Genomic DNA, 13,379 nt, shown 5'->3' with positions numbered 1-13,379 from the left:
CCACCATCCTGCCTGCTACTCCTCTGTGCTCGAAAATCATCGTGGTCTTTGAGTGCTAAAACCATTGGCTTACTGTTGCACCCCGCCAAAAACTGGCTTAGCTGTACTAATTAATGGCCTTGTTTGTAACTATGCATTTTGCTTTGATGTCCTGTGAACAGTAGCCACAGCCTTATCGGGACAGCTAGCACTTGTATGACCACCCCCCTGACTTCTGACAGCCTCTGTCATAGCACCACCGCCTGCCCTTTTCTCACCAGCATCCTGCTGGCTACTCCTCTGTACCACATAACAATCATGGTCTTTCAGCTCTGCATTGTCCCCATTGCTCTTACTGATCTGCTTGCTATTTCTGCAGTAGCTGTGGTCTCCAAGAGCATGGGGCTGCAGTCTGTCCCCCAAAGCCTGGGTCTGGCTGCTTTTGCAGTAATCAGGACAGTCTAACGGGACAGTCTTGATTGCATGCTCAGTCTTCTTATTTGCAGCATCAACCTAAGGACAAGGAAACACATATAGCACCAGCCTGCACCCCATAATGGTCTTATAGGTAGCTGTAAGATCCCCCACAATCACGGGGAAAGGGAGCTCCTCCACCACCACCCGCCCTCTCTGCGTGACACTTACCTCAAAATCCAGTTTGCGGTTCATGGGCCCATTGGCCGGTTCTTCTGGTTCATGTGGTCTTTTCCTTATTGTCCCCACGCACATGTTCTTCTGAAGTTGGCATTTTGTTCTGGTTTTCCATTTTCGCAGACAGTGGTGCCACCATGGCTAATTCCCTCAGATACTGCATACCTCCCTCAGTGGTGGTCCACCTGCCTCAGTAGTTTACAAGATCTTCCTTGAGGGGATACCTTGCCTTTACGCTCCACAGGAGCCACCTCCAGAGGCTGCGGATTGTTGCCCCTTTTCCAATCCCTTTGTCAGTGCCCTGGTCCCTAGCAAGGGATACCAGTTGCTGGGCTTCCTTGCCCTCTAATTCCTGACTGTGGGCCCCAGTATCTCAGCATCAGAGCAACCAGGTGATAATTTGCTCACCTATATGATGGCTGTAATCTTTCTGCAGCTTGCTCAGAGATAGGGACCATGTGGTTTCTGACTTGTTTATGATTTCTGTTTCTTCCTTCTCCTGTTCTTTTGACTGCTTTGCTGCAGAGCAGGCTGTCTTTTCTGATTCTCCCTCCTGTTCCCTCTTAGGAGAAGTTTCTTCATCCCTTACTAACCAAATTGACTTCCGCTTTTGTTGTTTCTTCTTGACTATAGGAGCGACTGTTATAGTCAAGGGTTGGATCTCTGGCTTAGCCACAGTATCTGTTTGTACATCTTTGGATCCAGAGACCTTCACAGTGTCCATTTGTATGTCTTCAGATCCAGACACCCTCTCACCCCCTTGAGGGGACTGGACAGAGGCTCGGTAGGCATAAGACAGGCCCCAGCACAGTGTGAGAGATGTTGTATCTCTTTGGCATAGCCAGGGCATCCTTTCTTCAAGTGTTCTGTCACTTTCATCAGGATTCCACACCATTTGGGGTGTAAAGTCCCACACCATCAGAGGTGAAAATCACCTGCCCAAATTCTCCCATGCACCTTGCCACCCATGACCAGACTGCCTCAGGGAACATCCCTGCATGATATTCCTAGATAGTTCATTAACCTTAGGAAAAGCCAGAAACAGATACTTGACACACACCAATATGAGTATTCTGATTACCTAAGGACATTCAAGAAAATGAAGAGCCATTGTAACATGGCAGAAAACATCTGCCCTGGAGGAAAAGAAATTGGCTCTCGGAGGAGAAAAGGAAAAATATATAATTGTTAATTGTCTCCACGAGATGGTTCCCGGAGTATTGGGACAGCAGCACTGCAGGTCCCAAATACCAGATTAGGCTCAAGGCCAGTGCTTTTATCAGTTTTCCCAGGCAAAACACAACAAAAAGTGATAAACAGCACAGCAAACTGCAAAAGCCGAAAGCCACCATTAACAGCTTATGGGTAAGGATTAAAGAGAAGACAGATATGGGTGAAATTATAGTGGGTGTCTGCTATAGGCCACCTGACCAGGAAGAACAAGCGGATGAGGCCCTCTGCAGACAGATAGGAGCAGCCTCACTTTCACAGGCCCTGGTCCTCATGGGGGACTTCAACCACCCTGATATCTGCTGGAGGAACAACACAGCAGGGCACATGCAATCCAGGAGGTTCCTGGAGGGCATCGATGACAACTTCCTGACCCAAGAGATAGAGGAGCCAACGAGGAGAGGTGCTCTGCTGGTCCTCATACTCACCAACAAGGAGGGGCTCCTTGGGGATGTGAAGGTCGAGGGCAGCCTTGGCTGTAGTGACCATGTCACAACCAGTAAAGTTACCCAGCCTGCGAGTGAGTAAGAATCACGATGGTGGGCTCATAGGATTCCGTAATACACAAGGACACAGAGGTTTTGTTTCATGATGTCTTTAATAGAAATTACTACAAATTGCTACTACCAAAGCAAGTTACTATAAAAAATTACCACTACTAAGGCAGGAAGTATATATATTTCAATATTACAAGTTACTACAAAAATTACCACTAGTAAAGTAGCAAGTATACTTATGATTAATTACTTATATACTTGCCTATATATCTATATCTATATCTGTATCTGTATCTGTATCTACATCTATATATATCTCATTTGAAGTGTTACTGGTATAATGTTCATCAAACCGCTTCCACAAGTGGGGCCAATAGACGACAGGCAAAGTGTCACTTCAAAGATGATCCACATCATGGAGTCTCTGAGAGATGCTCCATTTTAGGTAGAAAGCAAGTCATTTTTTTATCGCAGAGACATAAGGGGATGTAGGACACCACCACTTGGAGCAGCCAATAGGTGTTGCTAACTTCTATTTTTCACTTGGAATAGCCAATAGATTATGATGTTTTCTGTCCTCAGACTAATTTTTACTTTTTCAGACTGTTATTCTGTTCTTCCAGATAGAACAACCAATAGCGGTTGCCGATTCCTACTTTCGCAGGATGTTTTCCACTTTTTTCAGACTATTTTTCACCTTTCGAGACAGTAAGTTGTTGCAGTTTCTTGGTTTTTTGCAGTTATTGAGGATATCTCTGGATGTCTCCAGTTTTTAGGTACCCAGCTGCACTTCAATGGGCACAAACTGAAACACAGGCGGTTCCATCTGAACATAAGGAAACACTTTTTCACTGTGAGGGTGCCTCAGCAATGGAACAAGTTGCCCAGAGAGGTTGTGGAGTCTCCCTCCTTGGAGATATTAAAAAAACATCCAGACATGGTTCTGCGCAACTGGCTCTAGGTAGCCCTGCTTGAGCAGGAGGATTAGACAAGATGACTTCCAGAGTTCCCCTCCAACCTCAACCATTCTGTGAACAAGCCCTCAAATTTGATGTCCAGCAAGAGGGAGCATGGCATGTAGCAGGTAAGGGAAGAAATAAACCAGTGTTGAGAACAAATAAGTCAACATCATGAACAGCAAGCAATCTTGCCAATCATCTTGACTGGTATAACAGCTATAAATTAAGTGTAGCACACTCCAATAAAATCTGTTGTTACCTCAAACCCCTCATGCCACACATTGGGCACTGTACCGAGTCTGGCTGGAATGGAGTTAATTTTCTTCATAGCAGCCCATATGATGCTATGTTTTGGATTTGTGACCAAAACAATGTCAATAACACCAATGTTTTAGTTATTGCTGAACAGTGCACAGCATCAAGGCCTTCTCTTTTTCTCACTTTGTCCCCCCCCAGTGAATAGAGTGGGGGATGTGCAAGAGATTGGGAGGGCACACAACCAGGCAGATGACCCGAACTAACCAAAGAGATATTCCATGCCATATAACGTCATGCTCAGCAATAAAAAGCGAGGGGAGGGGTTTAGTGCAGTTAGCCATCTTTTGCTCGGGAACTGGCTGGGCATCATTCTACCCGTGGCAGGTGGTATGTGATTGCCTTCGCATTATGTGTTTTGTTTTGTTTTCTTTCTCTCTTCTTCCACTTCTTCACTTATTAAACACTTTTTATCTCAACCCCCAAGTTTTCTTGCTTTTACTCTTCCTTTCCTCTTCCTCTGTCCCACTGGGGGTGTGTGGGGGAAGTGAGTGAGCAGCTGCATGGTGCTTAGTTGCCTACCGGGGTTAACCCACAACAGGTGCCAAAAAGGACTGTGGTGGGTTGACCTGGGCTGGCAGGTAAGACCCCACCCAGTCGCTCACTCACTCTCCCCGCAGCAGGATGGGGGAGAGAATTAGAAAGGCACAAGTGAGAAAAACTTGTGAGTCGAGACAAAGACAGTTTTATAAGTGAAGGAAAAAACCAAAAAAACCCCCAAGTGATCCAAAAGCAATATTCTTGTATCCAAATTGGGAAAATTACAATCTGGATGGGTGAACAACCAGGTGGGTAAAAAAACCTGTTGGATGATCGGGCTCAGAGGGTGGTGATTAATTGCTCATACTTCAGTGGGAGCTCAATAAAAAAGTGGAATACTGCAGAGGCCTATCCTGCGACCTGTCCTGTTTAAAAACCTTATCAATAACCTGGAGGAAGTGACAGAGTGCTTGTTCATGAAGTTTGGAGATGACCCCAATTGGGAGGACTAGTCAACACGCTTGAGGGCAGGGCTGCCATCCAGAGAAACCTAGACAGGCTGGAGGAATGGGCCAATAGAAACCTCATGAAATTCAACAAGGACCAATGACAAGTCCTGCGCCTAGGGAGGAAGAAACCCTGGCAACAAAACAGGCTGGGGACTGACTAGCTGGAGAGCAGCTCTGCTGAAAAGGCCCTGGGGGTCTTAGCACACAGCAATGCTGAACGTGAGCCAGCAGTATGCCCTGGCAGCAAAGGCAGCCAACAGCATCCTGGGTTGGATTAAAAGGAGCATAAGCAGTAAATTGCAGGAAATGATTCTTCCTCTCTACTCAACACTCATTAGACCACCTCTAGAATACCACGTCCAGTTTTGGGCCCCCAGCCCCCCCCAATACAAGAAAGGCATTGACAAGCTGGAGTGAGTTCAGCAGAAGGCCATCAAGATGGTCAGGGGGCTGGAGCACTTGCCCTATGAGGAGAGGCTGAGGGAACAGGGCTTGTTTCAGCCTGGAGAAGGCTTCAGGGGGCCCTAACAGCAGCCTTCCAATATCCATGAGGAGATCATCAAGAAGATGGAGCCAGCCTCTTCGCAGTGGTGCATGGTGGGAGGATGAAAGACAACAGGCATAAAATGAAACAACGGAGGTACAGACTGGATACATGGAAAACCTTTTTCACCGTAAAATGATTAAGATGATTAAGGGATTGGAGTATCTGACATACAAGGAAAGGCTGAGAAAGCCTCTCAGCCTCATACTCTCATACTCTCACTCTTTGTTTAGCCTGAAGAAGGCTCAGGGGGATCTTATCAATATGTATAAATATGTGATGGGAGGGAATAAAGAAGGCAGAGCCAGATTCTTCTCAGTGATGCTCAGTGACAGGACAAGGGGCAGTGGGCACAAATTAAGATACAGGAAATTCTGTCTGAACATAAGAAAAAAAAGTTTTTACTGTGAGGGTGGTCAAACACTGGAACAGGTTACCCAGAGAGGTTGTGGAATCTCTGTCCTTAGAGGTTGTGTTGGGTTCACCTTGTCTGGCTGCAAGGTGCCCACCAAGCCACTCTATCACTCCCCCTCCTCAACAGGACAGGGGGAGAAAATACAACAAAAAGCTTGTGGGTCGAGATAAGGACAGGGAGATCAATTACGAATTACCATCATGGGCAAAACAGACTCAACTTGTGGAAATTAATTTAGATTTATTGCCAATTAACAACAGAGTAGGATAGTGAGAAATAAGAAAAAAATCTAAAAACACCTCCCCCCCACCCCTCCCTTCTTCCCAGGCTCAACTTCACTCCCAACTCTTTTCCCTCCTCCCTCCCAAGCGGCGCAGGGGGATGGGGAATGGGTGTTGTGGTCAGTTCATAACGCTTCATCTCTCCCACTCCTTCCTCCTCACGCTGTTCCCCTGCTCCAGCGTGGGTTCCCTCCCACAGGATACAGTCCTTCATGAACTTCTCCAGCGTGAGTCCTTCCCACAGGGTGCAGTTCTTCAAGAACTGCTCCAGCACAGGCCCTTTCTATGGGGTACAGTCCTTCAGGAAAAGACTGCTCCAGCGTGGGTCCCCCACAGGGTCACAGGTCCTGCCAGAAGACCTGCTCCTGCATGGGCTCCTCTCCACGGGCCGCAGGTCCTGCAAGGAGCCTGCTCTTGCGTGGACTCTCCACAGGCTGCAGTGTGGATATCTGCTCCACTGTTAACCTCCATGGGCTGCAGGGGGACAACCTGCCTCACCATGGTCTTCACCAGAGGCTGCAGGGGAATCTCTGCTCTGGTGCCTGGAGCACCTCCTCCCCCTCCTTCTTCACTGACCTTGGTGTCTGCAGAGTTGTTTCTCTCACATTTTCTCACTCCTCTCTCACAGCTGCTGCGCAGTATTTTTTTACCCTTTCTTAAATATGTTATCACAGAGGCGCTACCAACGTTGCTGACTGGCTCAGCTTTGACCAGTGGTGGGTCTGTCTTGGAGCCAGCTGATACTGGCTGTGTCCAACATGGGGGCAGCTTCTGGCATCTTCTCACAGAGGCCACCCCTGTAGCCCTCCCACTACCAAAACCTTGCCATGTAAACCCAATACAGAGATTTTCAAGACCAAACTGTACAAAGCCCTGAGAAACCTTGTCTGACTTCATAGCTGATCCTACTTTGAGCAGGATCTCTCAACTTTCAAAGCATATCTCCTTGCATCAGGACAGTGAAGGTCTCCCATCATTTATTGCACTGTGTCAAAAGTGTGCCATACAGATGCACTGGTACCCAACACTTTTCAAAGAGTGCTCTCAAAGCCAGCCTGGACTCCTAGGTTATCTGGATAATGTTATTGAATTTTGAGAGTATCCTTAAGTGCCTGAAAAAACATTTGGACAGGCTGTACCTTTGATCATACGCTACCTCCTATTAGGGATATTGGTGATCTTCAGCCACCTTGGAAACATGCTAAGATAGGCACTGCATTTGGACTATGTGAGAAAAAACTATCCCACTGTTGAAAAGGAAGTACCCATCCTTATATGGACACAAAGCACCTGATTTTCAGACAGTTAATTCAACTAGTGTAGAGCTTGCAGCCCTCAGCACTCTTAACAACACAAGGGAACACAGGAATGTGAGGAGCCTGATGGTCAGTGACTCTTTACAAACAGCACAAGGTACAGAGTGTAGTACCAAAAACGTGACTGTTCTTGCCTGGACTTGCCCAACGGGTTCCAAGTGCGCTTTTTGCAGTTACAGGAAAGCACTTTGAAGCTGCTTGCTCAGCATGACTGATTCAACATGGGCAAACCTTGCTTTTACTATTGTTTGTCCCTTTGTTTATATCCCTCTGGACTGTGACTGTTCTGTCACCTGGAAAGATGACTAGTCTGTATGGCTAAAATGTATCTTTATGTTATAAGTAATTTTTGCTACTGTAATTCTTCCTGGGCAGCGTTTTCAGCTGAGAAGGTGACCTGAACAAATGAGCATCTGCCAGTGGACCATAAATTCACCTCCTTAGAAAAGGAAGCTTTCCTCAGCAGGGTATAAATTGAACAGTCCAGCTAAAACAGCAGAAACACATCAAAACCACAGAGTTGTGGTGTCAAAGACCCACAGAGTGACTAGGGTTAGCAAGGGAGAAAATGAAAACACACCTTTCCATGGGCACAAGAATCAAAGCCAGATGAGTGGGTCAAGAATACTCACTTGGTACCTGCTTCTCAAGCTGTTTCTCCTTATGTACCTGACTTGCTGTCCCTCTAAGGTGGTGATGGCCACTCTGCTGCATGTTGTGCCTTGTGCCTTTGATTGCAGCTATGGGATAGAGCCTGCCTGCCTCCCTGAGCTCTTTCATAGTGGGGCATGTTAGAGCATATCCCTCTCCACTTTGAACACTTTCTAGCTCTAGGTCTGTTGCATTACCAGAGCAGGTAGATCTGCTGGTTATTATTTACGCTATAGTGTGACAGCTCAAGTAGCAAAAGTGTGGCAGTACCCTGAGGAGCTGGCTCAATCCTGTTTTCACATACATCCCCAATGTAGTAGGACAGATGGATGTAGAGGCTTTCAATGGCACTTCTGCAACCAAAAACCAAGTGTGGCACTCTGAAGAAGTGTTAACAGTTTGTGATGTGTTGTTAACAGATTGTGGAGATGCTGGCCCGTGGGGACGAGACGGATGAGATTCTCTTCAAAATGCTGGAGCTGGTGGGACAGTCTCTCCACAGTTGGTACAGAAAAGTCTGGCTAGTCCATCACCTCCAGGGTGTTGGAATATGACAACGGTGCATTTTGGACAAACCTTCTCCACATGGCCCATGTACACTGGATGTCGTCCTGATCTTTGGAGACCTGATTGTCATCCAGGTCACTGTAGATGACTTCCAACACCACTAATTCTCTCAGGTATTGGATGCCTTCCTCAGCGGTGGTCCACTTGCCTCAGTAATTTACCAGATCATCCTTGAGGGGATATCTCGCCTTCACATTCAGCAGGAGCCACCACCAGAGGCTGCGGATTGTTGCCTCTCTTCCAATTTCTTTGTCAATTCCCTGGTCCCTACAAGGGGATCCCAGCTGCTGGGTTTCCTTACCTTCTAATCCCTCACTGTTGGCCCCAGTATCCCAGCATCAGAGCAACCAGGCAGCAAACCTCTTGCCTGGCTGGCGGCCGTAATCTTTCCGCATGTCTTGAAGTTCACCCAGGGTTAGGGACCAGGTAGTTCCTGCCTCTTGGGTGATTTCTCTTGCTTCCTCCTCCTGTTTTCTTGCTGAAGGACTAGCTTCCTGATCAGACCCTTCCTCCTCCACCTCTCTTACTAATTGATGGTATGGACCCGTCAACCTCAGCATCCAGAGTTTCTTTTTCAATGCTGGGGTGATTACTGTAGTTGGGGTTTGGGTCCCTGTCTCAACCATTCTCCTCTGATGGTGCTGAACAGAGGCTTGATAGGCACAGGCCAAGCCCCAAAACAGTGCTAAGAGCTGCTGGGTCTCATTGGGGTAGGCAAGGCACCCTTCCATCAAGTGGCACACCAATTCAATGGGATTACATGGCTGTTCAGGCATAAAATCCCAGACTATGGGAGGTGATAACCACCCTAGGAACCTGCCCAAATCCTTCCACACACCCTGCCACCCACAGATCAACCACCTCAGGACATGTTTCTTTGTCACTTCACTAACAAGTTGTTTCCTCTTATGCCAGGATGAAACCAGGTTCCACATACCCAACAAAAAGCCAACAATGTTAGATAATAGAATCAAACAGCTTACATAAGGATGTACAAGAACTTCGTGAGCCCATGCAACAAAACTAGCCACATCAATTCCAGAGGAGAAGTGTAATCCCTCATTCTCTCCACAAGATACCCCACCCAGCAAAGGAATGGCATCAATGTCAGGGGAAAGTGAATGACCATTGCTTTTGTCAAAATGTTCCCAGGCACAGTGAAACAGACTGATAAGCAGCACAGTTGTATTGGGTTTGCGTGGCAAGGTTTTGGTAGTGGGGAGGCTACAGGGGTGGCTTCTGTGAGAAGATGCCAGAAGCTTCCCCATGTCCGATAGAGCCAATGCCAGCTGGCTCCAAGACGGACCCGCCACTGGCCAAGGCCAAGACAATCAGCAACAGTGGTAACACCTCTGGGATAACATATTTAAGAAGGGGGAAAAAGTTGCTGTGCAACAGCAACTGCAGCAGCCGGGAGAGAGGAGTGAGAATATGTGAGAGAAACAACTCTGCAGACACCAAGGTCAGTGAAGAAGGAGGGGGAGGAGGTGCTCCAGGCACCGGAGCAGAGATTTGGATCCCACCCCCAAGGTGCAACAGGTGGTTGGGACCCCACAGGGAGATAAAAGACCTTATATTCCCCTGACAGTACATTGGAGCCATCATAGCATCCAGCCAGGGTCAACCCACCACAGCCAGGTGCCCACCAAAGCCGCTCTATCACTCCCCCTCCTCAGCTGGACAGGGGGAGAAAATAAAACGAAAGGCTCGTGGGTCAAGATAAGGACAGGGAGATCAGTCACTAATTACCGTCACGGGCAAAACAGACTCGACTTGGGGAAAAATTAGTTTAATTTATTGCTAGTCAAGTTAGAGCAGGATAATGAGAAATAAAACCAAATCTTAAAACACCTTCCCCCCACCCCTCCCTTCTTCCCAGGCTTAACTTTACTCATTTTCTCTACCTCCTCCTCCCCCCGAGTGGCGCAGGGGGACGGGGAATGGGGGTTTGGGTCAGTTCATCACACATTGTTTCTGCCGCTCCTTCCTCCTCAGGGGGAGGAGGACTCACACTCTTCCCCTGCTCCAGTGTAGGGTCCCTCCACAAATTTCTCCAATGTGAGTCCTTCCCACAGGCTACAGTTCTTCATGAACTGCTCCAGCATGGGTCCCATCCACAGGGTGCAGTCCTTCAGGAACAGACTGCTCCAGCATGGGTCCCCCGCGGGGTCACAAGTCCTGCCAGAAAACCTGCTTCAGCATGGGCTCCTCTCTCCACGGGGCCACGGGTCCACAGGTCCTGCCAGGAGCCTGCTCCAGCGCGGGCTTCCCACAGGGTCACAGCGTCCTTCGGGCATCCACCTGCTCCGGCATGGGGTCCTCCACGGGCTGCAGGTGGATATATCTGCTCCACCGTGGACCTCCATGGGCTGCAGGGGGACAGCCTGCCTCACCATGGTCTTCACCACAGGCTGTAGGGGAATCTCTCTGCTCCGGCGCCTGGAGCACCTCCTCCCCCTCCTTCTTCACTGACCTTGGTGTCTGCAGAGTTGTTCCTCTCACATATTCTCACTCCTCTCTCTCTGGCTGCAACTGCAACTCCCCTGTAACTTCTTTTCCCTTTCTTAAATATGTTATCACAGAGGCACTACCACTGTTGCTGATTGGCTCGGCCTTGGCCAGCGGCGGGTCTTTCTTGGAACCCGCTGGCATTAACTTTATCAGACATAGGGGAAGCTTCTAGCAGCTTCTCACAGAAGCCACCCCTGTAGCCCCCCCCGCTACCAAAACCTTGCCATGCAAACCCAATACACTAGTTTATCTGAGCGCAATCAGGTATCCAGATTTTCCAGTTATGCTTGCAGTTCCAGTTTATGTGAGCACAACTGGGTCTCCAGATTTTCCAGTTGTGCTTCCAATTCCCTGGTTTTCTTTCGTTCATTTTCTAGGGTCTCCCCCTGTGACTGGGTTTCCAGTTTATCGAAACGCAACTGAGTCTCCAAACTTTCCAGCTGTCCTTGTAATTCCCTTGTTTTCTTCCATTCACTTTTGTATTGGGCTTGTGTGGCAAGGTTTTGGTAGTGGGGGAGCTGCAGGGGTGGCCTCTGTGAGAAGAGAGCAGGGGCTGCCCTGTGCCCGACACAGCCAGTTCCAGCCGGCTCCGCAGCGAACCCACTACAGGCCAAAGCTGAGCCAATCAGTGAAGCTGGTAGTACCTCTGAGAAAACATATTTAAGAAAGGGCAAAATGCTGCACAAGTGGTGAGGAGTGAGGAAAAAAAAAGTGTGAGAAACAACTGTGTGAACACTAAGATCAGAGAAGGAGGGGAAGAGGTGCTCCAGGCACCAGAGCTGGTATTTCCTTGCAGCCTGTGGAAGAGACCACGCTGGAGCAGTTGGATATTTCCTGAAGGAACTGCAGCCCATGGAGAGCCCATGCTGGAGCAGGTTCCTGGCAGGAACTGTGGCCTGTGGAGAATTCACGCTAGAGCAGATTTTTCCTGTTGGACTGTAGCCTGTGGAGACGATCTACGCTGGAGCATGAGAAAAGTGTGAGGAGGAAGGAGTGGCAGAGAGGAACTGTTATGGACTGACCTAAACCCCCATTCCTCATCCCTCCTGTGCCACTCGGGATGGGAGGAAGGAGGTAGAGGAGTTGGGAATGAAGGAGTGAAGTTGAGCCTGGGGAAAAGGGGTAGGGGTTTGGGGAAGGTGGTGTTTTAATTTTTATCTTTGTTTCTCACTATCTAAATCTATTTTAATTGTCAATACATTAAATTTGTTTTCCCCAAGTCAAGCCTGTTTTGCCCATGACGGTAATCAGTAAGTGATCTCCCTGTCTTTATCTCGACCCACAAGCTTTTTCATCTTATTTCCCCCCGCCTTGTCCTGCTGAGGAGGAAGAGTGAGAGAGTGGCTGGGTGGGTGTGGGAAAATAACGGAAGATTGGCGAGGAGGATTGTAAACACGCTCAAGTGACTTGCAGCTGGGGTGTAGAAAAACACATATATCATACTAATTGTTGTTTAGCCTTGTATGTTTGACAAGTAGAACATCTGTGTTTAGATAACATAGGCCTGTGATAGACTTAGAGGCACCCTATTGAACATGCTTGAGATTCCTGCCCTGCTGTAGGAAAGATCAAAGCACAGTGGTAAACTACGCCTGCGTGAATCCCTGATATACAGGCAAAAACAGCAGGTTCGGTGATCCTCCGGCATGAACTGAGCTCTGCGGTGCCTGCATCCCCGCTTGTGTGCCTCTGCCCGGGTGCTGCTTTGGGGATCCCCCAGTTGGCAAGGTAACGAGAATAAATTTTCTCTTTGCTTTTCATCTGTGGTTTTGTGGTTGTTCCTGCATCCTACCTGTGCTGGCTCACACATTTGGTGTAGTTGGCAGGATCCAGGAACAGCCATGCCATGGTCAGCAAAAAAGTCGGGGACCTGGGAGGCCACAATGGTGACTCCCCATATTCCGGGATGGCCCAGTACTGAGCAGTACAGTCCTTATCCATCAGTACCAGTACCAGTACCTTATCCATCTAACAGTCCATCCGTCAAACCCGTATCTCTCCAGTTTAGCAGCAAGAATGTTGTGGGGGACAGTGTCAAAGCCTTACAGAAGTCCAGGTCGATGACATCCATAGCTCTTCCCTTGTCCACTGATGCAGTCACTCCATTACAGAAGGCCACTAGATTATTTATAAAAGTCTGTTAGGACTGTGTAGGAAACTACAGACCTGTTAGACTAACCTCAGTACCTGGACAAATTATGGAGAAGATCATACTGGTGGGGGGGGGAATAATTTCAGCTACTCCTTCTGAACTCCATTATCATATCAAAAGGAAACCCAAACAAACAAAAAAAGCCCCAAACACCCCTTTATGGCATGTATCAGTGATCCTCGTGGCAACACTAGGGAATGGAAGCTCCCTATGAAAATAAGCTTCAGTAGGTAAGCCAAGGGTTGGCATGGCATCGCCTGAGGGTGGCAATGCTAGTGGGAACATTTACACTGCTCCTGGGAGCATGGAGGGTGCAGGAGTG

Source organism: Gymnogyps californianus, unplaced genomic scaffold (genome assembly GCF_018139145.2).
Source record: "Gymnogyps californianus isolate 813 unplaced genomic scaffold, ASM1813914v2 HiC_scaffold_76, whole genome shotgun sequence".
NCBI classification, from domain to species: domain Eukaryota; kingdom Metazoa; phylum Chordata; class Aves; order Accipitriformes; family Cathartidae; genus Gymnogyps; species Gymnogyps californianus.
This window is presented reverse-complemented; position numbering follows the sequence as displayed.